Here is a 12,445-nt window from a genome sequence, read left to right on the forward strand (position 1 = left end):
GGCCAGCCTCCCCACACAGGTTGCAACATTTGCTGTCTTTGCACTCGTCGGTCGAGCGCCCCTCCTTCAGGCAGTTTCTGCAGACGGTGACGCTGCAGCTCGCGGCAAAATGGCCGGTTTTGCCACAGTTGCGGCACAGTCGTGGCTGGCCCGTGTAGTACAGGAAGCCTCGATTCCCTCCGATGGCAAAATTGGAGGGCGGGTGCAGAAGGCCTCCCTTGGGGTCTGTCTTCAGGGTCAGCTGCCACTCTGCCTGTGATCAATGAGGGGGAGGGGGCCGTGAACTGTCTGGGTGGCGGGAGGGTGGGGGAATAAGGGGCTCAATAATGTTGTGAAGAATGGGGCAATGTCTGTGGAGGCCAGGGGGAGGCACTATCCAGCCTGGGAGTGATGTGGCAGGGGAGCAGCATTCTATCTTTTTGTTTCTGTGCATGCGCAGTTGGAGGCACCGATTAGAGCTGCAGGATTTTGGGCGTGATAAGCCCCACCCACAGGCTTGTACAGTGCGATTCAGACTCACTGATATTTTTCCAGGCAGAGTGCGTATGGGGGGGGGGCGCCTGAGAATGGGTCGAAACGTCGGATCTGAAACACTCCCCATTTCAACTCCACCCAGCGCTTCGAATCAAAATGCTGAAATAGGCCCGATATGTCCTCCGTGGTGCAATGGGGCCAATATCAACTCTGCTGGAGGGTCATCAACTCGGTGGATGCTCTTTGGTCCCAAACTTGCTGATCTTCCAGTGCAAAGATTTGTCCTCGACCGAGTGTTGCACACTGGCACATCCCAAGGTACAGGACTACGTGCTGAGGGACACTCTCAAGCTCGGGGCAGCCACCACAAAGGCACAATGGGGAAAAAGCCACCGTTTAAAGCCTTTCAACCAAGGCAGACCGAGGGGCCAAACTGTAAAAAACCCTCGGACTGCGTAACTGTGCAACACTGTAAAAACAGCACACAGTGAAATGTGACAAATGTATATAGTTTGTTGAAGAACTGAACTGTAATGTGTGTAATGTCTTGGAACTGAGCACTGTAAAATATTGAAGTTAAGGAAATTGTAAATATGACTGTTTTTGTACGATTTGTAATGTTTGAAAATGTCGTTTCTGTAATGACTTATTTCAGAGTATTTATGAATAAAGTAGATCTTTGAAATAAAAAAATCTGTTCTGATCAGTTTAATATCTGATAAGTCCCTTATCTGGGGACCATATATTAAATTGATTTTTGGAGCAGGGAGATGGAATAGGGGCTTGCTCCGTCCACTCCACGTATCGGCCCGGTATTGCAGTATCTCCGGGAACGGTGCACCACCCCCTTTCTGGGGACAGTCTCAAACTTCAAAAACTGTGCTCACAACTCACTCTGATGTGGAGGTGCCCGCTTTGCACCGGGGTGGCTGGGGCGGGCACAGTAAGAAGTCTCACATCACCAAGTTAAAGTCCAACAGGGTTCATTTGGTATCCATGATGTGGAGATGCCGACGTTGGACTGGGGTAAACGCAGTAAGGAGTCTAACAACACCAGGTTAAAGTCCAACAGGCTTATTTTGTTTGGCAGCAAATGCCACTAGCTTTCCGAGCGCTGCTCCTTCGTCAGGTGAGTGGGAGATGTGCTAACAAACAGCAACACAGGGCATCTCAAGACACAAACTCAATTTACAGAATCATGAATAATGATTGGGACGCGAGTCTTTACAGCTAATCAAGTCTTAAAGGTACACACAATGTGACTGGAGAGAGAATTAAGCACAGGTTAAAGAGATGTGCATTGTCTCCAGGTTTCAACAAGAGGACCTTGTTTAACGTCCCGAAACTCATATCACATGACCGAGACTTGGGCTAGCAGAATTCCTTTAAGTATACAGCCTTTGGATCTTACAGATAGTTGCTGTTTAATCTCTGACAAGAACAGGACTCCAGGCAACAGAAGCGAGGTGAGGAGAGGAGGAAGTAGTTAGAATGTGCAATGCACTGTGCCTGCGAGTGTGCGGGCAGCAGTGTCAAGCGTTGCCTTTCAAAAGATAATGAATTATCTGAAGGTAAAGTATTTGAAGGGCGACTGGCACCAAGGGAGTTGCTCTTGCAGAGAGCTGGCACAGACAGGACAGGCCAAACGGCCTCCTTTTGGAGTGATGCAAGTATTGTATGGGCACAGTCGGTTGCTGCATTCTCACTCACGGCCTGCAAAACACGCAACTGTTTTCAAAAGCTTGTTGCAGAGCAGCGCCTTGACAGTGACGTAGATGTGAATAGGCACAACCCTCTGGTAAGTGATTGGTGGAGTACGGGGCCATCTACATAACTGTGATGCAGTGGCGGTGAAAAAGGGGAGAAAAGGCAACTTGTGTGTTGCAATGAGAAAGGCTGGGCGAAAGAAGCCAAGAGTGCAGCTGAGAGTGCTTATATGTGTAAGTGTTTGAATGGTGTCAGCCTGTTGTCAAAGAGGGAAGGCATATGACAATTGGGCGAGTCAAGCATGGCACCGGCATCGCTTCTCGGCCTTTTGGCTAAGATCAAGTGTAGTATCTGTTCTTATCAGTTTAATATCTGATACGTCCCTTATCTGGGGACCATATATTAAATTGATTTTTGGAGCAGGGAGATGGAATAGGGGCTTGCTCCGTCCACTCCACGTATCGGCCCGGTATTGCAGTATCTCCGGGAACGGTGCACCACCCCCTTTCTGGGGACAGTCTCAAACTTCAAAAACAGCTCTCGCACAAACTCACTCTCATGTGGAGGTGCCCGCTTTGCACCGGGGTGGCTGGGGCGGGCACAGTAAGAAGTCTCACATCACCAAGTTAAAGTCCAACAGGGTTTATTTGGTGTCCATGATGTGGAGATGCCAGCGTTGGACTGGGGTAAACGCAGTAAGGAGTCTAACAACACCAGGTTAAAGTCCAACAGGCTTATTTTGTTTGGCAGCAAACGCCACTAGCTTTCCGAGCGCTGCTCCTTCGTCAGGTGAGCGGGAGATGTGCTAACAAACAGCAACACAGGGCATCTCAAGACACAAACTCAATTTACAGAATCATGAATAATGATTGGGACGCGAGTCTTTACAGTTAATCAAGTCTTAAAGGTACACGCAATGTGACTGGAGAGAGAATTAAGCACAGGTTAAAGAGATGTGTATTGTTCTCCAGGCAGGACAGCCAGTCAGATTTTGCAAGTCCAGCCAAGTTACAGATAGTGTGACATGAAGCCAAGATCCCGGTTGAGGCCGTCCTCATGTGTGCCTCAACCGGGATCTTGGCTTCATGTCACACTATCTGTCATTGTCTATTACAGATATCTACTATTGTCTCCAGACAGGAGCTGTTTGTTCGCAGATCTCCCACTCACCCGACGAAGGAGCAGCGCTCCGAATGCTAGTGGCCTTTGCTGCCAAATAAGCCTGTTGGACTTTAACCTGGTGTTGTTAGACTCCTTTACACCCCAGTCCAACGCCGGCATCTCCACATCATGACTCTTTGCATCACTTAAACACTCTAAGCAAGTGAACACAAGAGTCCAAAAGACAGTCTGTCCGCCCAAGCCAACTTCAAACAGAGAGCAGTTCGCAGGTCTTCGTCTCCAATAATGGTGCTAATGACCTAATGGCTAATTGTTCTAACACAATGGTTTCAACAAGAGGACCTTGTTTAACGTCCCGAAACTCATATCACATGACCGAGACTTGGGCTAGCAGAATTCCTTTAAGTATACAGCCTTTGGATCTTACAGATAGTTGCTGTTTAATCTCTGACAAGAACAGGACTCCAGGCAACAGAAGCGAGGTGAGGAGAGGAGCAAGTAGTTGGAATGTGCAATGCACTGTGCCTGCGAGTGTGCGGGCAGCAGTGTCAAGCGTTGCCTTTCAAAAGATAATGAATTATCTGAAGGTAAAGTATTTGAAGGGCGACTGGCACCAAGGGAGTTGCTCTTGCAGAGAGCTGGCACAGACAGGACAGGCCAAACGGCCTCCTTTTGGAGTGATGCAAGTATTGTATGGGCACAGTCGGTTGCTGCATTCTCACTCACGGCCTGCAAAACACGCAACTGTTTTCAAAAGCTTGTTGCAGAGCAGCGCCTTGACAGTGACGTAGATGTGAATAGGCACAACCCTCTGGTAAGTGATTGGTGGAGTACGGGGCCATCTACATAACTGTGATGCAGTGGGGAGAAACGGCAACTTGTGCGTTGCAATGAGAAAGGCTGGGCGAAAGAAGCCAAGAGTGCAGCTGAGAGTGCTTATATGTGTAAGTGTTTGAATGGTGTCAGCCTGTTGTCAAAGAGGGAAGGCATATGACAATTGGGCGAGTCAAGAGCGGCGCCGGCATCGCTTCTCGGCCTTTTGGCTAAGATCAAGTGTAGTATCTGTTCTTATCAGTTTAATATCTGATACGTCCCTTATCTGGGGACCATATATTAAATTGATTTTTGGAGCAGGGAGATGGAATAGGGGCTTGCTCTGTCCAATCCATGTATTGGCCCGGTATTGCAGTATCTCTGGGAACGGTGCACCACCCCCTTTCTGGGGACAGTCTCAAACTTCAAAAACAGCTCTCGCACAAACTCACTCTCATGTGGAGGTGCCCGCTTTGCACCGGGGTGGCTGGGGCGGGCACAGTGAGAAGTCTCACATCACCAAGTTAAAGTCCAACAGGGTTTATTTGGTATCCATGATGTGGAGATGCCGGCTTTGGACTGGGGTAAACGCAGTAAGGAGTCTAACAACACCAGGTTAAAGTCCAACAGGCTTATTTTGTTTGGCAGCAAACGCCACTAGCTTTCCGAGCGCTGCTCCTTCGTCAGGTGAGCGGGAGATGCGCTAACAAACAGCAACACAGGGCATCTCAAGACACAAACTCAATTTACAGAATCATGAATAATGATTGGGACGCGAGTCTTTACAGTTAATCAAGTCTTAAAGGTACACGCAATGTGACTGGAGAGAGAATTAAGCACAGGTTAAAGAGATGTGTATTGTTCTCCAGGCAGGACAGCCAGTCAGATTTTGCAAGTCCAGCCAAGTTACAGATAGTGTGACATGAAGCCAAGATCCCGGTTGAGGCTGTCCTCATGTGTGCCTCAACCGGGATCTTGGCTTCATGTCACACTATCTGTCATTGTCTATTACAGATATCTACTATTGTCTCCAGACAGGAGCTGTTTGTTCGCAGATCTCCCACTCACCCGACGAAGGAGCAGCGCTCCGAATGCTAGTGGCCTTTGCTGCCAAATAAGCCTGTTGGACTTTAACCTGGTGTTGTTAGACTCCTTTACACCCCAGTCCAACGCCGGCATCTCCACATCATGACTCTTTGCATCACTTAAACACTCTAAGCAAGTGAACACAAGAGTCCAAAAGACAGTCTGTCCGCCCAAGCCAACTTCAAACAGAGAGCAGTTCGCAGGTCTTCGTCTCCAATAATGGTGCTAATGACCTAATGGCTAATTGTTCTAACACAATGGTTTCAACAAGAGGACCTTGTTTAACGTCCCGAAACTCATATCACATGACCGAGACTTGGGCTAGCAGAATTCCTTTAAGTATACAGCCTTTGGATCTTACAGATAGTTGCTGTTTAATCTCTGACAAGAACAGGACTCCAGGCAACAGAAGCGAGGTGAGGAGAGGAGCAAGTAGTTGGAATGTGCAATGCACTGTGCCTGCGAGTGTGCGGGCAGCAGTGTCAAGCGTTGCCTTTCAAAAGATAATGAATTATCTGAAGGTAAAGTATTTGAAGGGCGACTGGCACCAAGGGAGTTGCTCTTGCAGAGAGCTGGCACAGACAGGACAGGCCAAACGGCCTCCTTTTGGAGTGATGCAAGTATTGTATGGGCACAGTCGGTTGCTGCATTCTCACTCACGGCCTGCAAAACACGCAACTGTTTTCAAAAGCTTGTTGCAGAGCAGCGCCTTGACAGTGACGTAGATGTGAATAGGCACAACCCTCTGGTAAGTGATTGGTGGAGTACGGGGCCATCTACATAACTGTGATGCAGTGGGGAGAAACGGCAACTTGTGCGTTGCAATGAGAAAGGCTGGGCGAAAGAAGCCAAGAGTGCAGCTGAGAGTGCTTATATGTGTAAGTGTTTGAATGGTGTCAGCCTGTTGTCAAAGAGGGAAGGCATATGACAATTGGGCGAGTCAAGCGTGGCGCCGGCATCGCTTCTCGGCCTTTTGGCTAAGATCAAGTGTAGTATCTGTTCTTATCAGTTTAATATCTGATATGTCCCTTCTCTGGGGACCATATATTAAATTGATTTTTGGAGCAGGGAGATGGAATAGGGGCTTGCTCCGTCCACTCCACGTATCGGCCCGGTATTGCAGTATCTCCGGGAACGGTGCACCACCCCCTTTCTGGGGACAGTCTCAAACTTCAAAAACAGCTCTCGCACAAACTCACTCTCATGTGGAGGTGCCCGCTTTGCACCGGGGTGGCTGGGGCGGGCACAGTGAGAAGTCTCACATCACCAAGTTAAAGTCCAACAGGGTTTATTTGGTATCCATGATGTGGAGATGCCGGCTTTGGACTGGGGTAAACGCAGTAAGGAGTCTAACAACACCAGGTTAAAGTCCAACAGGCTTATTTTGTTTGGCAGCAAACGCCACTAGCTTTCCGAGCGCTGCTCCTTCGTCAGGTGAGCGGGAGATGCGCTAACAAACAGCAACACAGGGCATCTCAAGACACAAACTCAATTTACAGAATCATGAATAATGATTGGGACGCGAGTCTTTACAGTTAATCAAGTCTTAAAGGTACACGCAATGTGACTGGAGAGAGAATTAAGCACAGGTTAAAGAGATGTGTATTGTTCTCCAGGCAGGACAGCCAGTCAGATTTTGCAAGTCCAGCCAAGTTACAGATAGTGTGACATGAAGCCAAGATCCCGGTTGAGGCCGTCCTCATGTGTGCCTCAACCGGGATCTTGGCTTCATGTCACACTATCTGTCATTGTCTATTACAGATATCTACTATTGTCTCCAGACAGGAGCTGTTTGTTCGCAGATCTCCCACTCACCCGACGAAGGAGCAGCGCTCCGAATGCTAGTGGCCTTTGCTGCCAAATAAGCCTGTTGGACTTTAACCTGGTGTTGTTAGACTCCTTTACACCCCAGTCCAACGCCGGCATCTCCACATCATGACTCTTTGCATCACTTAAACACTCTAAGCAAGTGAACACAAGAGTCCAAAAGACAGTCTGTCCGCCCAAGCCAACTTCAAACAGAGAGCAGTTCGCAGGTCTTCGTCTCCAATAATGGTGCTAATGACCTAATGGCTAATTGTTCTAACACAATGGTTTCAACAAGAGGACCTTGTTTAACGTCCCGAAACTCATATCACATGACCGAGACTTGGGCTAGCAGAATTCCTTTAGGTATACAGCCTTTGGATCTTACAGATAGTTGCTGTTTAATCTCTGACAAGAACAGGACTCCAGGCAACAGAAGCGAGGTGAGGAGAGGAGCAAGTAGTTGGAATGTGCAATGCACTGTGCCTGCGAGTGTGCGGGCAGCAGTGTCAAGCGTTGCCTTTCAAAAGATAATGAATTATCTGAAGGTAAAGTATTTGAAGGGCGACTGGCACCAAGGGAGTTGCTCTTGCAGAGAGCTGGCACAGACAGGACAGGCCAAACGGCCTCCTTTTGGAGTGATGCAAGTATTGTATGGGCACAGTCGGTTGCTGCATTCTCACTCACGGCCTGCAAAACACGCAACTGTTTTCAAAAGCTTGTTGCAGAGCAGCGCCTTGACAGTGACGTAGATGTGAATAGGCACAACCCTCTGGTAAGTGATTGGTGGAGTACGGGGCCATCTACATAACTGTGATGCAGTGGGGAGAAACGGCAACTTGTGCGTTGCAATGAGAAAGGCTGGGCGAAAGAAGCCAAGAGTGCAGCTGAGAGTGCTTATATGTGTAAGTGTTTGAATGGTGTCAGCCTGTTGTCAAAGAGGGAAGGCATATGACAATTGGGCGAGTCAAGAGCGGCGCCGGCATCGCTTCTCGGCCTTTTGGCTAAGATCAAGTGTAGTATCTGTTCTTATCAGTTTAATATCTGATACGTCCCTTATCTGGGGACCATATATTAAATTGATTTTTGGAGCAGGGAGATGGAATAGGGGCTTGCTCCGTCCACTCCACGTATCGGCCCGGTATTGCAGTATCTCCGGGAACGGTGCACCACCCCCTTTCTGGGGACAGTCTCAAACTTCAAAAACAGCTCTCGCACAAACTCACTCTCATGTGGAGGTGCCCGCTTTGCACCGGGCTGGCTGGGGCGGGCACAGTAAGAAGTCTCACATCACCAAGTTAAAGTCCAACAGGGTTTATTTGGTATCCATGATGTGGAGATGCCGGCGTTGGACTGGGGTAAACGCAGTAAGGAGTCTAACAACACCAGGTTAAAGTCCAACAGGCTTATTTTGTTTGGCAGCAAACGCCACTAGCTTTCCGAGCGCTGCTCCTTCGTCAGGTGAGCGGGAGATGTGCTAACAAACAGCAACACAGGGCATCTCAAGACACAAACTCAATTTACAGAATCATGAATAATGATTGGGACGCGAGTCTTTACAGTTAATCAAGTCTTAAAGGTACACGCAATGTGACTGGAGAGAGAATTAAGCACAGGTTAAAGAGATGTGTATTGTTCTCCAGGCAGGACAGCCAGTCAGATTTTGCAAGTCCAGCCAAGTTACAGATAGTGTGACATGAAGCCAAGATCCCGGTTGAGGCCGTCCTCATGTGTGCCTCAACCGGGATCTTGGCTTCATGTCACACTATCTGTCATTGTCTATTACAGATATCTACTATTGTCTCCAGACAGGAGCTGTTTGTTCGCAGATCTCCCACTCACCCGACGAAGGAGCAGCGCTCCGAATGCTAGTGGCCTTTGCTGCCAAATAAGCCTGTTGGACTTTAACCTGGTGTTGTTAGACTCCTTTACACCCCAGTCCAACGCCGGCATCTCCACATCATGACTCTTTGCATCACTTAAACACTCTAAGCAAGTGAACACAAGAGTCCAAAAGACAGTCTGTCCGCCCAAGCCAACTTCAAACAGAGAGCAGTTCGCAGGTCTTCGTCTCCAATAATGGTGCTAATGACCTAATGGCTAATTGTTCTAACACAATGGTTTCAACAAGAGGACCTTGTTTAACGTCCCGAAACTCATATCACATGACCGAGACTTGGGCTAGCAGAATTCCTTTAAGTATACAGCCTTTGGATCTTACAGATAGTTGCTGTTTAATCTCTGACAAGAACAGGACTCCAGGCAACAGAAGCGAGGTGAGGAGAGGAGCAAGTAGTTGGAATGTGCAATGCACTGTGCCTGCGAGTGTGCGGGCAGCAGTGTCAAGCGTTGCCTTTCAAAAGATAATGAATTATCTGAAGGTAAAGTATTTGAAGGGCGACTGGCACCAAGGGAGTTGCTCTTGCAGAGAGCTGGCACAGACAGGACAGGCCAAACGGCCTCCTTTTGGAGTGATGCAAGTATTGTATGGGCACAGTCGGTTGCTGCATTCTCACTCACGGCCTGCAAAACACGCAACTGTTTTCAAAAGCTTGTTGCAGAGCAGCGCCTTGACAGTGACGTAGATGTGAATAGGCACAACCCTCTGGTAAGTGATTGGTGGAGTACGGGGCCATCTACATAACTGTGATGCAGTGGGGAGAAACGGCAACTTGTGCGTTGCAATGAGAAAGGCTGGGCGAAAGAAGCCAAGAGTGCAGCTGAGAGTGCTTATATGTGTAAGTGTTTGAATGGTGTCAGCCTGTTGTCAAAGAGGGAAGGCATATGACAATTGGGCGAGTCAAGCGTGGCGCCGGCATCGCTTCTCGGCCTTTTGGCTAAGATCAAGTGTAGTATCTGTTCTTATCAGTTTAATATCTGATATGTCCCTTATCTGGGGACCATATATTAAATTGATTTTTGGAGCAGGGAGATGGAATAGGGGCTTGCTCCGTCCACTCCACGTATCGGCCCGGTATTGCAGTATCTCCGGGAACGGTGCACCACCCCCTTTCTGGGGACATTCTCAAACTTCAAAAACAGCTCTCGCACAAACTCACTCTCATGTGGAGGTGCCCGCTTTGCACCGGGCTGGCTGGGGCGGGCACAGTAAGAAGTCTCACATCACCAAGTTAAAGTCCAACAGGGTTTATTTGGTGTCCATGATGTGGAGATGCCGGCGTTGGACTGGGGTAAACGCAGTAAGGAGTCTAACAACACCAGGTTAAAGTCCAACAGGCTTATTTTGTTTGGCAGCAAACGCCACTAGCTTTCCGAGCGCTGCTCCTTCGTCAGGTGAGCGGGAGATGTGCTAACAAACAGCAACACAGGGCATCTCAAGACACAAACTCAATTTACAGAATCATGAATAATGATTGGGACGCGAGTCTTTACAGTTAATCAAGTCTTAAAGGTACACGCAATGTGACTGGAGAGAGAATTAAGCACAGGTTAAAGAGATGTGTATTGTTCTCCAGGCAGGACAGCCAGTCAGATTTTGCAAGTCCAGCCAAGTTACAGATAGTGTGACATGAAGCCAAGATCCCGGTTGAGGCCGTCCTCATGTGTGCCTCAACCGGGATCTTGGCTTCATGTCACACTATCTGTCATTGTCTATTACAGATATCTACTATTGTCTCCAGACAGGAGCTGTTTGTTCGCAGATCTCCCACTCACCCGACGAAGGAGCAGCGCTCCGAATGCTAGTGGCCTTTGCTGCCAAATAAGCCTGTTGGACTTTAACCTGGTGTTGTTAGACTCCTTTACACCCCAGTCCAACGCCGGCATCTCCACATCATGACTCTTTGCATCACTTAAACACTCTAAGCAAGTGAACACAAGAGTCCAAAAGACAGTCTGTCCGCCCAAGCCAACTTCAAACAGAGAGCAGTTCGCAGGTCTTCGTCTCCAATAATGGTGCTAATGACCTAATGGCTAATTGTTCTAACACAATGGTTTCAACAAGAGGACCTTGTTTAACGTCCCGAAACTCATATCACATGACCGAGACTTGGGCTAGCAGAATTCCTTTAAGTATACAGCCTTTGGATCTTACAGATAGTTGCTGTTTAATCTCTGACAAGAACAGGACTCCAGGCAACAGAAGCGAGGTGAGGAGAGGAGCAAGTAGTTGGAATGTGCAATGCACTGTGCCTGCGAGTGTGCGGGCAGCAGTGTCAAGCGTTGCCTTTCAAAAGATAATGAATTATCTGAAGGTAAAGTATTTGAAGGGCGACTGGCACCAAGGGAGTTGCTCTTGCAGAGAGCTGGCACAGACAGGACAGGCCAAACGGCCTCCTTTTGGAGTGATGCAAGTATTGTATGGGCACAGTCGGTTGCTGCATTCTCACTCACGGCCTGCAAAACACGCAACTGTTTTCAAAAGCTTGTTGCAGAGCAGCGCCTTGACAGTGACGTAGATGTGAATAGGCACAACCCTCTGGTAAGTGATTGGTGGAGTACGGGGCCATCTACATAACTGTGATGCAGTGGGGAGAAACGGCAACTTGTGCGTTGCAATGAGAAAGGCTGGGCGAAAGAAGCCAAGAGTGCAGCTGAGAGTGCTTATATGTGTAAGTGTTTGAATGGTGTCAGCCTGTTGTCAAAGAGGGAAGGCATATGACAATTGGGCGAGTCAAGAGCGGCGCCGGCATCGCTTCTCGGCCTTTTGGCTAAGATCAAGTGTAGTATCTGTTCTTATCAGTTTAATATCTGATACGTCCCTTATCTGGGGACCATATATTAAATTGATTTTTGGAGCAGGAAGATGGAATAGGGGCTTGCTCTGTCCACTCCACGTATTGGCCCGGTATTGCAGTATCTCCGGGAACGGTGCACCACCCCCTTTCTGGGGACAGTCTCAAACTTCAAAAACAGCTCTCGCACAAACTCACTCTCATGTGGAGGTGCCTGCTTTGCACCGGGGTGGCTGGGGCGGGCACAGTGAGAAGTCTCACATCACCAAGTTAAAGTCCAACAGGGTTTATTTGGTATCCATGATGTGGAGATGCCGGCGTTGGACTGGGGTAAACGCAGTAAGGAGTCTAACAACACCAGGTTAAAGTCCAACAGGCTTATTTTGTTTGGCAGCAAACGCCACTAGCTTTCCGAGCGCTGCTCCTTCGTCAGGTGAGCGGGAGATGCGCTAACAAACAGCAACACAGGGCATCTCAAGACACAAACTCAATTTACAGAATCATGAATAATGATTGGGACGCGAGTCTTTACAGTTAATCAAGTCTTAAAGGTACACGCAATGTGACTGGAGAGAGAATTAAGCACAGGTTAAAGAGATGTGTATTGTTCTCCAGGCAGGACAGCCAGTCAGATTTTGCAAGTCCAGCCAAGTTACAGATAGTGTGACATGAAGCCAAGATCCCGGTTGAGGCCGTCCTCATGTGTGCCTCAACCGGGATCTTGGCTTCATGTCACACTATCT

General features: G+C 48.5%; 6 non-coding genes and 1 pseudogene across 6 annotated transcripts; all 7 read left to right on the top strand.

Moving 5' to 3' along the window:
- The first annotated feature begins 1,149 nt into the window (after window positions 1-1,149).
- On the top strand, window positions 1,150-1,320 carry LOC144511556 (U2 spliceosomal RNA; annotated as a pseudogene).
- A 1,173-nt stretch (window positions 1,321-2,493) lies between these two features.
- LOC144511581 (U2 spliceosomal RNA) lies at window positions 2,494-2,684 on the top strand. Its single transcript, XR_013500846.1, has one exon. It is a non-coding gene; the product is annotated as a U2 spliceosomal RNA (small nuclear RNA).
- Window positions 2,685-4,326: 1,642 nt separating this feature from the next.
- Window positions 4,327-4,517, top strand: LOC144511528 (U2 spliceosomal RNA). The gene has a single exon (XR_013500839.1). It is a non-coding gene; the product is annotated as a U2 spliceosomal RNA (small nuclear RNA).
- Window positions 4,518-6,159: 1,642 nt separating this feature from the next.
- Window positions 6,160-6,350, top strand: LOC144511647 (U2 spliceosomal RNA). The gene has a single exon (XR_013500893.1). It is a non-coding gene; the product is annotated as a U2 spliceosomal RNA (small nuclear RNA).
- A 1,642-nt stretch (window positions 6,351-7,992) lies between these two features.
- Window positions 7,993-8,183, top strand: LOC144511593 (U2 spliceosomal RNA). The gene has a single exon (XR_013500851.1). It is a non-coding gene; the product is annotated as a U2 spliceosomal RNA (small nuclear RNA).
- Window positions 8,184-9,825: 1,642 nt separating this feature from the next.
- LOC144511570 (U2 spliceosomal RNA) lies at window positions 9,826-10,016 on the top strand. Its single transcript, XR_013500843.1, has one exon. It is a non-coding gene; the product is annotated as a U2 spliceosomal RNA (small nuclear RNA).
- A 1,642-nt stretch (window positions 10,017-11,658) lies between these two features.
- Window positions 11,659-11,849, top strand: LOC144511523 (U2 spliceosomal RNA). The gene has a single exon (XR_013500834.1). It is a non-coding gene; the product is annotated as a U2 spliceosomal RNA (small nuclear RNA).
- Window positions 11,850-12,445: the final 596 nt, after the last annotated feature.

The sequence above is a fragment of the Mustelus asterias genome, chromosome 24, assembly GCF_964213995.1.
Source record: "Mustelus asterias chromosome 24, sMusAst1.hap1.1, whole genome shotgun sequence".
In the NCBI taxonomy this organism is placed as follows: Eukaryota; Metazoa; Chordata; class Chondrichthyes; order Carcharhiniformes; family Triakidae; genus Mustelus; species Mustelus asterias.